This window comes from Chenopodium quinoa, unplaced genomic scaffold, assembly GCF_001683475.1.
Source record: "Chenopodium quinoa cultivar QQ74 unplaced genomic scaffold, ASM168347v1, whole genome shotgun sequence".
Classification (NCBI taxonomy): domain Eukaryota; kingdom Viridiplantae; phylum Streptophyta; class Magnoliopsida; order Caryophyllales; family Amaranthaceae; genus Chenopodium; species Chenopodium quinoa.
In genome coordinates this window covers 3,736,578-3,751,050 of record NW_018744593.1, presented here as the reverse complement: position 1 = coordinate 3,751,050, position 14,473 = coordinate 3,736,578, and positions in this window count along the sequence as shown.

The window sequence follows — 14,473 nt, the reverse complement described above, 5'->3', positions numbered from 1 at the left end:
ACTAAGATGATTCATGGATGTACAATTGCTCTTTATGTCCATTAGATTCTTAGAAATCTCTTCACAACCCTCCAAAAAACATTCTAGAGCGATCTCTAAAGAAGACTTGGGTTCTTGAGGATGGGAGAAATTTCGAAAATCACAATGAGAAGAGGTGTCAACATTATGCACATTAGCCACATCATAAGGAGTACATGACATAAAATTGGAATCCAAGAAAAAAGTTGGGGAATTTTGACAATTTGCATCACCAAAACTCGAAACATTAGAATCCAAAACATTATCATCACATTCTTCAAATGAGTTCGCACCATTAAAATGGTCATACATCTCATGATTAGCCATCTCCCAATCATAAGTATCTTTAGCTAGCCATTCAAACATACTCCAATTCTCATTAATGGTTTTAGACATAAATTGATCGGACATAGATTCAACAACAACTCGCATTTCATCATTTAAACCTTCAAAAATTACTTCACAAATATCCACCTTTAAAAGTCTATGACCATAATTATAACCAACATAATCATTAACCCTATGGTAATATCTCCAAAATGTTTCATTCTCGTATTGGGGAAGGGAAAAAATTGCCATTTATTTCAATGGAAGAAACCCCAAAATAAAATATAAAAAAGAAAAAGAAAAGGGAAAAAAATATATGTACAAAGACTTAGACTCATCTAATCAATAATTAGACAATGTCAACCGAAGTCCCCGGCAACGGCGCCAAAATTTGATAAGCCGTCGTCGAGCCTACCAAAGATAAAAACCTAACTTGGTCTCTCTAATGGGTAGAAAGGGTAAGTAAGGGTCGATCCCACAAGGACTAAGGGGAGCACTAACAAATATCGATTTGTGATAAGCTAAGTCAAGTCTTTTTGGGTTATGAGTTATGAAGAAAAACTACAAACAATAATAAAGAGGATCTCGGGAAGGTATCCACCAATTAAGTCATTCACAAACTACAATTTAACATACAAGACATAGCAATTTGGGGATAAAATTAGGGGAAGTCATCTAAGGCACCCAACTACTCTCTCAAGCTAGAGGGATTACTTGAATCATGAATACAACCTACTCTCGTGGTTACAAAGCATAAAACAAGTGTTAAAGCATAATCACGATGACATAAACATTCCCTTGATCGGAAATTCCTATTCTCATGGAATTTCGGGTCAATCAAGCATAAGGGAGCTAACTCAAGTTCATCTCTCGATCCTTCGTTGAGAAAGCTTAGATCAATAGTACTAGCAATGGCCACTTACAAGAACTAACAATGAAACCACTTAAGCTCAACTAATTAACATCCCACATTAGCTAAATCAACACATACAAACAAGTATTTGTGAATTCATCAATGATTTCAACAATCCCAAGTAAAAGAACTACTCACAAATCATAATAAATTGCAAAACTAAAGGAATTAACAACTAAGAACATAAACAAACACTAATCTAACATAAACAAGTAATTAAGGATGAAAAGATACAAAAATAAGTAAATAGAATAACAAAATAGGAGAGAGAGTAAGAAATTCTCATTGATATTGCAAGGAGTATCCAAATCTTCAAGTCTCCTTCCTTCAATTCTTCATATTCCAAGCTTTCAACAAGATTTTCTCACTTTCTCTCTCTAGAAAATGAGAGTTTCTCTCTCAAAAAACCCTAACCTAAGCTAAAAATAAACTAAGAATATCCCCCCCCTTACAAATGAAGCTAAAGGGATATTATATAACCCCCAAGTAAAAGGACGGAGAAACCAAGAATCGGCCCGTCTACAGGTCGGCACGGACGTGCCAAAGGTTGCACGGACGTGCAGACCTGTTAAAATGAGAACAATAGCTACTGCCTGACCTTGCACGGACGTGCATCAATTGACACGGACGTGCATGAATTGGCACGGACGTGCATCAATTGGCACGGACGTGCAGCTTTTTCTGGCGAAACAGCTTTATTTCGGAAGGTCATAACTTCTTCATTACTCATTGGAATAAGGCATGTAAGCATTCGTTGGATAGCTCTTGAGATGAAATTTAATCTCCAATTTGAATCACTTCAAAAACTTGAGTAGAAAAAAAAAGTTATAGTCATTTGAAGTTGACCTTAGTGAAAAAATCCTTCCAAAACCCTTCCAAATGCTCTTATTTCACTCTTGTACACTTTTCCTTGCTTCTTTCATTCTTCCATAGCTCCCTTATTTCCTCTTCTTGTCTCCAACTTCTTTTCTTCTTTTTCCAAAAGCTTCAAAGTGCCATATTTATACCTAAATATGCACCAAAACACTAGCAAACCCGTGAAGCATATGATACACAAAAAATGCATAAAAATAGAGTAATTAGTGAACTAAGCATTGATTTCCCACAATTCTAAGGCTCAAAATCACTTTAAAATCATACAAAATAACAAGTTATCATTGAGCTAACATCTTAGGATGCTCAATATTAAAACACCACTAAAATAGAGGCATAAAGAACCTAACTTAAGAGTTTAACCATCGTGAAACTCACTACAATAGATACAACAACAACTACACCTATAGTTCCTACAGCACTAAATTGAGCATTGGTCTTTTTCTTCAACTTGAATTTCATGTTTTTTGCTTCATCCATGATCCTCTTCTTCTCAGCTTCCAGGCAGCATACTCTATTCTACAATACAACTACTTCACCTGTAAGAAGATGCTTTTCAGCAAGCAATTGATTAGTAATATCCCTTTGCCAGTCAATGACTCCTTCGTCCACCCAATGAAAGTATTTGCAACCCCTTTGATTAGTTTTAGGAATATAAAACTAACAAGCTTCAAACTCCCTCCCAGGATTGTCATGAGTCCACGATGTCATCCTCACAATAGGTATTCCACACTTGCATTTCGCATTGGAGGGTGAAGCCATTCGCACCTACAATCAAGGTAAACAATTTGCGTAAAAAACAAACCCTAATTTCATGAACACGACGTTTTGGGGAAAAAATTCATCAATTGATAAATGGATTCAATCGAAAACCATTACATAAACATAAATTACCAAGAATCAACCTAAATTGAACCTGCAGAAGGAGAATTTGCCTCAAAGATTGAATATAAGAACTACAATTAGGGTTTTTTTTTTATAAGGCTGAAATAGGGGTTAGGCGGAAAATTTTGGGGGAAAAAAGGGAGGAAAAGAGTCATTAAGTGTCACGTGACCAAGTTAACGCCGAAGAAAAATAATGAAACGTGAGAATCCGGTGGAGGTAGTCAATTACAACATTTTATGTTTTAATAGGTAGTTAATTACAACATTTTTTTATTAGAAAGTTTTTCGAAAAAATCTGGACTTTAATAGGTGGTAGTTTTTCACAAAACATCCCTTTTTTTTTATATAGGTGTGATTGTTTACTAATTGATTAATCTTTTTTTAGGCTAATCAATTGGCTTTTTTCACCTCATTATCTCAATTCTATATTCAAGGGAGGAGGGGTATTATAGACATTTTTGGTGGACACCAAGTCTTCCCCCTTCTTTTATAATACAGAGATTTGTGATACCTGATATAGCACTCCGTATTAACTTAAAAAAAAGTAATTCCTTCGTTTCAATTTACTTGACCTATATTGTCCCATGGCACACAATTGAAGGAGTTAATTAAAGAATAAAAGGGATATATTGGGGTTATATAGTATTATTTTTTTTTTATTTAGCTTAAGTTTATCTTCTTTAATCTCTTCCTTAAATTGCTTGTCAAAGGGCTATAAATCAGGTAAATAAAAACGGAGGAAGTAGTATTCTGTATAAGTTACAATAATTGGGTTCAACTAAAGCAAATTTATATTCTTTTGTATATATATGTAAGGTCAAATTAAAATTAACTAAGCCAACTATTGAATATGTGATCTAATTTATAGTTGTGATCTACTTTAATGAGGAATAAGGAGATCATGGAGGGATGGTTAGTCCCTCCTTCTTCCCACCAAGTGGTTGGGGGTTTGATTCCTCACCCAATCTCCCTATTCCTGTGATAGGGTGGGGGCCCACCCTATATTTTACCGTAAAAAAAACATGTAATGTACTCTAACTTGACTAAGGGGCATACCCTACATTTTATTAGATACATTTTTTAATTAAAACGAATATGACTGTTAATCCCTAATAAAATATTAGTTATTATTTCCAATTTAATCTATTAATATTATTATAAATTTCCAATTTCAAAGCCAACATTTTCTATATATTTTAAATGAAAAAGTTGTTTAGAGACCTGATCTAAGTATTACTAATTAGCTTGAGTGAGCCTAATTAGATTGATTTACAAGTTTTCATACAAGTATCGCAAGCATAGCTCGAGTCCTAAAACTAGTAAGTAAATAGTTAATCTTCGAGCAATACTCAGCTTTCTAAACCAAAACAGGAAAATTTGATTTTTTAAATTTTATTTTATTTATTAAATTTGTGAAGGAATAATTTTTAATATTAATTTGGAATGAACATTAAGAGAATTTAATTTTAAATGCAAAAGTAGCAAATAAAAAAAACCATATGTATCCACTGCCTTAATAAAGTTTAAGGTGTAACAACTCAAAAATTTCTTAGAATAATATAGGGGAAGGAGAACAATTGGTGGTTCGCGCATCCGGGTGTACTATGCAGATGGTACACCCGGATTAAGCAAAAGGAATATGACTTATAATTATAAAGAACATTATGAATTTATAGAGAGTAGGGTATATCTCAAGTGGTTAGAGCTTCCCTCCTGATTCTAGGAGATCCTGGGAACGATTCTCATCTCTGCCCTTATGCCTCTCTAAACACCTCTGGGCTCTCTAAACACCAAAAAAAAAAATATTATGAATTTATAAAAGAACGCAAAATTAAAATTTAAAAAAACACAATTTATTTCTGAGAAATAGTTTATAAATAAGGTAAAAGATAGTTAATAATTGGTTTTTACCATGCATTTAGCGTCAAATCATTCCAAAATATTCAGTTTTCAGAATTTCTTTATCTAAAATTATTTTCAACTAAAAATAATTCAAGGTTTCCTTTTCAAATTTCAAAAATTCAAACTTCAAAATTTAAAATTTCACTTTCAAATTATCAGTTTCCAAATTATTTCAATCATTTTCTTTTAAAATATTCTCTAAAACATTGATCACATTTTATCACCATTTTTTTAATTTTTATATTTAGTTATAATATTCATCTTAATGATAAAGGAACATTATTTGTAATATAAAAAACACAATTTGTATGTATTATTGATATGTTAACAACATGTTTAGTCTATTATAAATACCTTTAAAAACTATTGTTTGTAATATAAAGAAAATATTGTTCAGACTCAAAGAATAAATATATTAATCAGATTTAAAGAACATATTCCATTTCAATTCAAAAAATATGGATCCAAGAAATGATAAAAGAACATTCATCATAATATGAATAACATCATCTTCAACCTCATAAAATAACAGGAAGAAAGAAAAAATAATTGAAAAATTGCAAAATACCTTTTCTCCCAACAACGAATTAGTCAATTACATCTTTTGATTATATGATTTATTAGAACTGTAAAATGAATCAACTCCGTAATAAAATAGGATCACTTCGAAATTCAAAATTTACCATAGTTTCTCGCTCTATAGCAACTCAATTTCTCTCTCTTAACAAAAATAAATAAATTTAAAGTAATATGGATTAGATACATTTTTTAATTAAAACGAATATGACTGTTAATCCCTAATAAAATATTAGTTATTATTTCCAATTTAATCTATTAATATTATTATAAATTTCCAATTTCAAAGCCAACATTTTCTATATATTTTAAATGATAAAGTTGTTTAGAGACCTGATCTAAGTATTACTAATTAGCTTGAGTGAGCCTAATTAGATTGATTTACAAGTTTTCATACAAGTATCGCAAGCATAGCTCGAGTCCTAAAACTAGTAAGTAAATAGTTAATCTTCGAGCAATACTCAGCTTTCTAAACCAAAACAGGAAAATTTGATTTTTTTAATTTTATTTTATTTATTAAATTTGTGAAGGAATAATTTTTAATATTAATTTGGAATGAACATTAAGAGAATTTAATTTTAAATGCAAAAGTAGCAAATAAAAAAAACCATATGTATCCACTGCCTTAATAAAGTTTAAGGTGTAACAACTCAAAAATTTCTTAGAATAATATAGGGGAAGGAGAACAATTGGTGGTTCGCGCATCCGGGTGTACTATGCAGATGGTACACCCGGATTAAGCAAAAGGAATATGACTTATAATTATAAAGAACATTATGAATTTATAGAGAGTAGGGTATATCTCAAGTGGTTAGAGCTTCCCTCCTGATTCTAGGAGATCCTGGGAACGATTCTCATCTCTGCCCTTATGCCTCTCTAAACACCTCTGGGCTCTCTAAACACCAAAAAAAAAAATATTATGAATTTATAAAAGAACGCAAAATTAAAATTTAAAAAAACACAATTTATTTCTGAGAAATAGTTTATAAATAAGGTAAAAGATAGTTAATAATTGGTTTTTACCATGCATTTAGCGTCAAATCATTCCAAAATATTCAGTTTTCAGAATTTCTTTATCTAAAATTATTTTCAACTAAAAATAATTCAAGGTTTCCTTTTCAAATTTCAAAAATTCAAACTTCAAAATTTAAAATTTCACTTTCAAATTATCAGTTTCCAAATTATTTCAATCATTTTCTTTTAAAATATTCTCTAAAACATTGATCACATTTTATCACCATTTTTTTAATTTTTATATTTAGTTATAATATTCATCTTAATGATAAAGGAACATTATTTGTAATATAAAAAACACAATTTGTATGTATTATTGATATGTTAACAACATGTTTAGTCTATTATAAATACCTTTAAAAACTATTGTTTGTAATATAAAGAAAATATTGTTCAGACTCAAAGAATAAATATATTAATCAGATTTAAAGAACATATTCCATTTCAATTCAAAAAATATGGATCCAAGAAATGATAAAAGAACATTCATCATAATATGAATAACATCATCTTCAACCTCATAAAATAACAGGAAGAAAGAAAAAATAATTGAAAAATTGCAAAATACCTTTTCTCCCAACAACGAATTAGTCAATTACATCTTTTGATTATATGATTTATTAGAACTGTAAAATGAATCAACTCCGTAATAAAATAGGATCACTTCGAAATTCAAAATTTACCATAGTTTCTCGCTCTATAGCAACTCAATTTCTCTCTCTTAACAAAAATAAATAAATTTAAAGTAATATGGATTAGATACATTTTTTAATTAAAACGAATATGACTGTTAATCCCTAATAAAATATTAGTTATTATTTCCAATTTAATCTATTAATATTATTATAAATTTCCAATTTCAAAGCCAACATTTTCTATATATTTTAAATGAAAAAGTTGTTTAGAGACCTGATCTAAGTATTACTAATTAGCTTGAGTGAGCCTAATTAGATTGATTTACAAGTTTTCATACAAGTATCGCAAGCATAGCTCGAGTCCTAAAACTAGTAAGTAAATAGTTAATCTTCGAGCAATACTCAGCTTTCTAAACCAAAACAGGAAAATTTGATTTTTTAAATTTTATTTTATTTATTAAATTTGTGAAGGAATAATTTTTAATATTAATTTGGAATGAACATTAAGAGAATTTAATTTTAAATGCAAAAGTAGCAAATAAAAAAAACCATATGTATCCACTGCCTTAATAAAGTTTAAGGTGTAACAACTCAAAAATTTCTTAGAATAATATAGGGGAAGGAGAACAATTGGTGGTTCGCGCATCCGGGTGTACTATGCAGATGGTACACCCGGATTAAGCAAAAGGAATATGACTTATAATTATAAAGAACATTATGAATTTATAGAGAGTAGGGTATATCTCAAGTGGTTAGAGCTTCCCTCCTGATTCTAGGAGATCCTGGGAACGATTCTCATCTCTGCCCTTATGCCTCTCTAAACACCTCTGGGCTCTCTAAACACCAAAAAAAAAAATATTATGAATTTATAAAAGAACGCAAAATTAAAATTTAAAAAAACACAATTTATTTCTGAGAAATAGTTTATAAATAAGGTAAAAGATAGTTAATAATTGGTTTTTACCATGCATTTAGCGTCAAATCATTCCAAAATATTCAGTTTTCAGAATTTCTTTATCTAAAATTATTTTCAACTAAAAATAATTCAAGGTTTCCTTTTCAAATTTCAAAAATTCAAACTTCAAAATTTAAAATTTCACTTTCAAATTATCAGTTTCCAAATTATTTCAATCATTTTCTTTTAAAATATTCTCTAAAACATTGATCACATTTTATCACCATTTTTTTAATTTTTATATTTAGTTATAATATTCATCTTAATGATAAAGGAACATTATTTGTAATATAAAAAACACAATTTGTATGTATTATTGATATGTTAACAACATGTTTAGTCTATTATAAATACCTTTAAAAACTATTGTTTGTAATATAAAGAAAATATTGTTCAGACTCAAAGAATAAATATATTAATCAGATTTAAAGAACATATTCCATTTCAATTCAAAAAATATGGATCCAAGAAATGATAAAAGAACATTCATCATAATATGAATAACATCATCTTCAACCTCATAAAATAACAGGAAGAAAGAAAAAATAATTGAAAAATTGCAAAATACCTTTTCTCCCAACAACGAATTAGTCAATTACATCTTTTGATTATATGATTTATTAGAACTGTAAAATGAATCAACTCCGTAATAAAATAGGATCACTTCGAAATTCAAAATTTACCATAGTTTCTCGCTCTATAGCAACTCAATTTCTCTCTCTTAACAAAAATAAATAAATTTAAAGTAATATGGATTAGATACATTTTTTAATTAAAACGAATATGACTGTTAATCCCTAATAAAATATTAGTTATTATTTCCAATTTAATCTATTAATATTATTATAAATTTCCAATTTCAAAGCCAACATTTTCTATATATTTTAAATGAAAAAGTTGTTTAGAGACCTGATCTAAGTATTACTAATTAGCTTGAGTGAGCCTAATTAGATTGATTTACAAGTTTTCATACAAGTATCGCAAGCATAGCTCGAGTCCTAAAACTAGTAAGTAAATAGTTAATCTTCGAGCAATACTCAGCTTTCTAAACCAAAACAGGAAAATTTGATTTTTTAAATTTTATTTTATTTATTAAATTTGTGAAGGAATAATTTTTAATATTAATTTGGAATGAACATTAAGAGAATTTAATTTTAAATGCAAAAGTAGCAAATAAAAAAAACCATATGTATCCACTGCCTTAATAAAGTTTAAGGTGTAACAACTCAAAAATTTCTTAGAATAATATAGGGGAAGGAGAACAATTGGTGGTTCGCGCATCCGGGTGTACTATGCAGATGGTACACCCGGATTAAGCAAAAGGAATATGACTTATAATTATAAAGAACATTATGAATTTATAGAGAGTAGGGTATATCTCAAGTGGTTAGAGCTTCCCTCCTGATTCTAGGAGATCCTGGGAACGATTCTCATCTCTGCCCTTATGCCTCTCTAAACACCTCTGGGCTCTCTAAACACCAAAAAAAAAAATATTATGAATTTATAAAAGAACGCAAAATTAAAATTTAAAAAAACACAATTTATTTCTGAGAAATAGTTTATAAATAAGGTAAAAGATAGTTAATAATTGGTTTTTACCATGCATTTAGCGTCAAATCATTCCAAAATATTCAGTTTTCAGAATTTCTTTATCTAAAATTATTTTCAACTAAAAATAATTCAAGGTTTCCTTTTCAAATTTCAAAAATTCAAACTTCAAAATTTAAAATTTCACTTTCAAATTATCAGTTTCCAAATTATTTCAATCATTTTCTTTTAAAATATTCTCTAAAACATTGATCACATTTTATCACCATTTTTTTAATTTTTATATTTAGTTATAATATTCATCTTAATGATAAAGGAACATTATTTGTAATATAAAAAACACAATTTGTATGTATTATTGATATGTTAACAACATGTTTAGTCTATTATAAATACCTTTAAAAACTATTGTTTGTAATATAAAGAAAATATTGTTCAGACTCAAAGAATAAATATATTAATCAGATTTAAAGAACATATTCCATTTCAATTCAAAAAATATGGATCCAAGAAATGATAAAAGAACATTCATCATAATATGAATAACATCATCTTCAACCTCATAAAATAACAGGAAGAAAGAAAAAATAATTGAAAAATTGCAAAATACCTTTTCTCCCAACAACGAATTAGTCAATTACATCTTTTGATTATATGATTTATTAGAACTGTAAAATGAATCAACTCCGTAATAAAATAGGATCACTTCGAAATTCAAAATTTACCATAGTTTCTCGCTCTATAGCAACTCAATTTCTCTCTCTTAACAAAAATAAATAAATTTAAAGTAATATGGATTAGATACATTTTTTAATTAAAACGAATATGACTGTTAATCCCTAATAAAATATTAGTTATTATTTCCAATTTAATCTATTAATATTATTATAAATTTCCAATTTCAAAGCCAACATTTTCTATATATTTTAAATGAAAAAGTTGTTTAGAGACCTGATCTAAGTATTACTAATTAGCTTGAGTGAGCCTAATTAGATTGATTTACAAGTTTTCATACAAGTATCGCAAGCATAGCTCGAGTCCTAAAACTAGTAAGTAAATAGTTAATCTTCGAGCAATACTCAGCTTTCTAAACCAAAACAGGAAAATTTGATTTTTTTAATTTTATTTTATTTATTAAATTTGTGAAGGAATAATTTTTAATATTAATTTGGAATGAACATTAAGAGAATTTAATTTTAAATGCAAAAGTAGCAAATAAAAAAAACCATATGTATCCACTGCCTTAATAAAGTTTAAGGTGTAACAACTCAAAAATTTCTTAGAATAATATAGGGGAAGGAGAACAATTGGTGGTTCGCGCATCCGGGTGTACTATGCAGATGGTACACCCGGATTAAGCAAAAGGAATATGACTTATAATTATAAAGAACATTATGAATTTATAGAGAGTAGGGTATATCTCAAGTGGTTAGAGCTTCCCTCCTGATTCTAGGAGATCCTGGGAACGATTCTCATCTCTGCCCTTATGCCTCTCTAAACACCTCTGGGCTCTCTAAACACCAAAAAAAAAAAATATTATGAATTTATAAAAGAACGCAAAATTAAAATTTAAAAAAACACAATTTATTTCTGAGAAATAGTTTATAAATAAGGTAAAAGATAGTTAATAATTGGTTTTTACCATGCATTTAGCGTCAAATCATTCCAAAATATTCAGTTTTCAGAATTTCTTTATCTAAAATTATTTTCAACTAAAAATAATTCAAGGTTTCCTTTTCAAATTTCAAAAATTCAAACTTCAAAATTTAAAATTTCACTTTCAAATTATCAGTTTCCAAATTATTTCAATCATTTTCTTTTAAAATATTCTCTAAAACATTGATCACATTTTATCACCATTTTTTTAATTTTTATATTTAGTTATAATATTCATCTTAATGATAAAGGAACATTATTTGTAATATAAAAAACACAATTTGTATGTATTATTGATATGTTAACAACATGTTTAGTCTATTATAAATACCTTTAAAAATTATTGTTTGTAATATAAAGAAAATATTGTTCAGACTCAAAGAATAAATATATTAATCAGATTTAAAGAACATATTCCATTTCAATTCAAAAAATATGGATCCAAGAAATGATAAAAGAACATTCATCATAATATGAATAACATCATCTTCAACCTCATAAAATAACAGGAAGAAAGAAAAAATAATTGAAAAATTGCAAAATACCTTTTCTCCCAACAACGAATTAGTCAATTACATCTTTTGATTATATGATTTATTAGAACTGTAAAATGAATCAACTCCGTAATAAAATAGGATCACTTCGAAATTCAAAATTTACCATAGTTTCTCGCTCTATAGCAACTCAATTTCTCTCTCTTAACAAAAATAAATAAATTTAAAGTAATATGGATTAGATACATTTTTTAATTAAAACGAATATGACTGTTAATCCCTAATAAAATATTAGTTATTATTTCCAATTTAATCTATTAATATTATTATAAATTTCCAATTTCAAAGCCAACATTTTCTATATATTTTAAATGAAAAAGTTGTTTAGAGACCTGATCTAAGTATTACTAATTAGCTTGAGTGAGCCTAATTAGATTGATTTACAAGTTTTCATACAAGTATCACAAGCATAGCTCGAGTCCTAAAACTAGTAAGTAAATAGTTAATCTTCGAGCAATACTCAGCTTTCTAAACCAAAACAGGAAAATTTGATTTTTTTAATTTTATTTTATTTATTAAATTTGTGAAGGAATAATTTTTAATATTAATTTGGAATGAACATTAAGAGAATTTAATTTTAAATGCAAAAGTAGCAAATAAAAAAAACCATATGTATCCACTGCCTTAATAAAGTTTAAGGTGTAACAACTCAAAAATTTCTTAGAATAATATAGGGGAAGGAGAACAATTGGTGGTTCGCGCATCCGGGTGTACTATGCAGATGGTACACCCGGATTAAGCAAAAGGAATATGACTTATAATTATAAAGAACATTATGAATTTATAGAGAGTAGGGTATATCTCAAGTGGTTAGAGCTTCCCTCCTGATTCTAGGAGATCCTGGGAACGATTCTCATCTCTGCCCTTATGCCTCTCTAAACACCTCTGGGCTCTCTAAACACCAAAAAAAAAAATATTATGAATTTATAAAAGAACGCAAAATTAAAATTTAAAAAAACACAATTTATTTCTGAGAAATAGTTTATAAATAAGGTAAAAGATAGTTAATAATTGGTTTTTACCATGCATTTAGCGTCAAATCATTCCAAAATATTCAGTTTTCAGAATTTCTTTATCTAAAATTATTTTCAACTAAAAATAATTCAAGGTTTCCTTTTCAAATTTCAAAAATTCAAACTTCAAAATTTAAAATTTCACTTTCAAATTATCAGTTTCCAAATTATTTCAATCATTTTCTTTTAAAATATTCTCTAAAACATTGATCACATTTTATCACCATTTTTTTAATTTTTATATTTAGTTATAATATTCATCTTAATGATAAAGGAACATTATTTGTAATATAAAAAACACAATTTGTATGTATTATTGATATGTTAACAACATGTTTAGTCTATTATAAATACCTTTAAAAACTATTGTTTGTAATATAAAGAAAATATTGTTCAGACTCAAAGAATAAATATATTAATCAGATTTAAAGAACATATTCCATTTCAATTCAAAAAATATGGATCCAAGAAATGATAAAAGAACATTCATCATAATATGAATAACATCATCTTCAACCTCATAAAATAACAGGAAGAAAGAAAAAATAATTGAAAAATTGCAAAATACCTTTTCTCCCAACAACGAATTAGTCAATTACATCTTTTGATTATATGATTTATTAGAACTGTAAAATGAATCAACTCCGTAATAAAATAGGATCACTTCGAAATTCAAAATTTACCATAGTTTCTTGCTATATAGCAACTCAATTTCTCTCTCTTAACAAAAATAAATAAATTTAAAGTAATATGGAATGCAAATAATAAATCAATTTCATAAATCAAAGAGTATAAATAACAAATCAATCCCTTAAACCAAGGATGAAATCGTTTTGGAATTTTTTTGCTCGTGTACTTTATGTTTGTACACAATGTTCTTTCCGCGTTGTTTATAACCCTTGTATTTTGACCTAGTGTATCATGCACATGGTACACCCGGCCACCCGGGTGTATGATGAAATTTTCAGAAGCAGAAGGAAAAATTAAATAAAAAACCTTTCGAAGGCCTTGTTTAGTTCACCTGATTTAAGCTGATCTGATCTGATTTGAACTGATATTTTCTGATTTGATCTAATCTAAACTTATATTTTCTTATCTGATCTGATCTAAACTTATTTTTTCTGATCTGATCTGATCTAAACTTATATTTTTTGATTTGATCTGATCTGAACTTATTTTTTCTGATTTGAACTTATTTTAATTATTTCAATATTCTACTTTTAATGTTAATCAATATTAATGTTTAATTATTATTGTTATGATTATTATTATTATTATTATTATTATTATTATTATTATATTAATATTATTACTATTATTATTATTATTATTATTATTGTTATTATTATTATTATTATTATTATTTATTATTATTATTATTACAAAAAATTTAAAGAAACCTATAAGTATTAAAATTACTAGATAGTATAAGGTAATAGAATTGGAATATTTGATAATTTTATTTTAAGGTATTAAGAAACATTATATTTATTATCTTGCATTGTCATTGTATTATTTTATGCATGTGCACTATATAATCACTTATAAAATGTATCTTTAAATGTTAATGAACTATTAGGATTGTGTTGGAGCATTGGATGGGA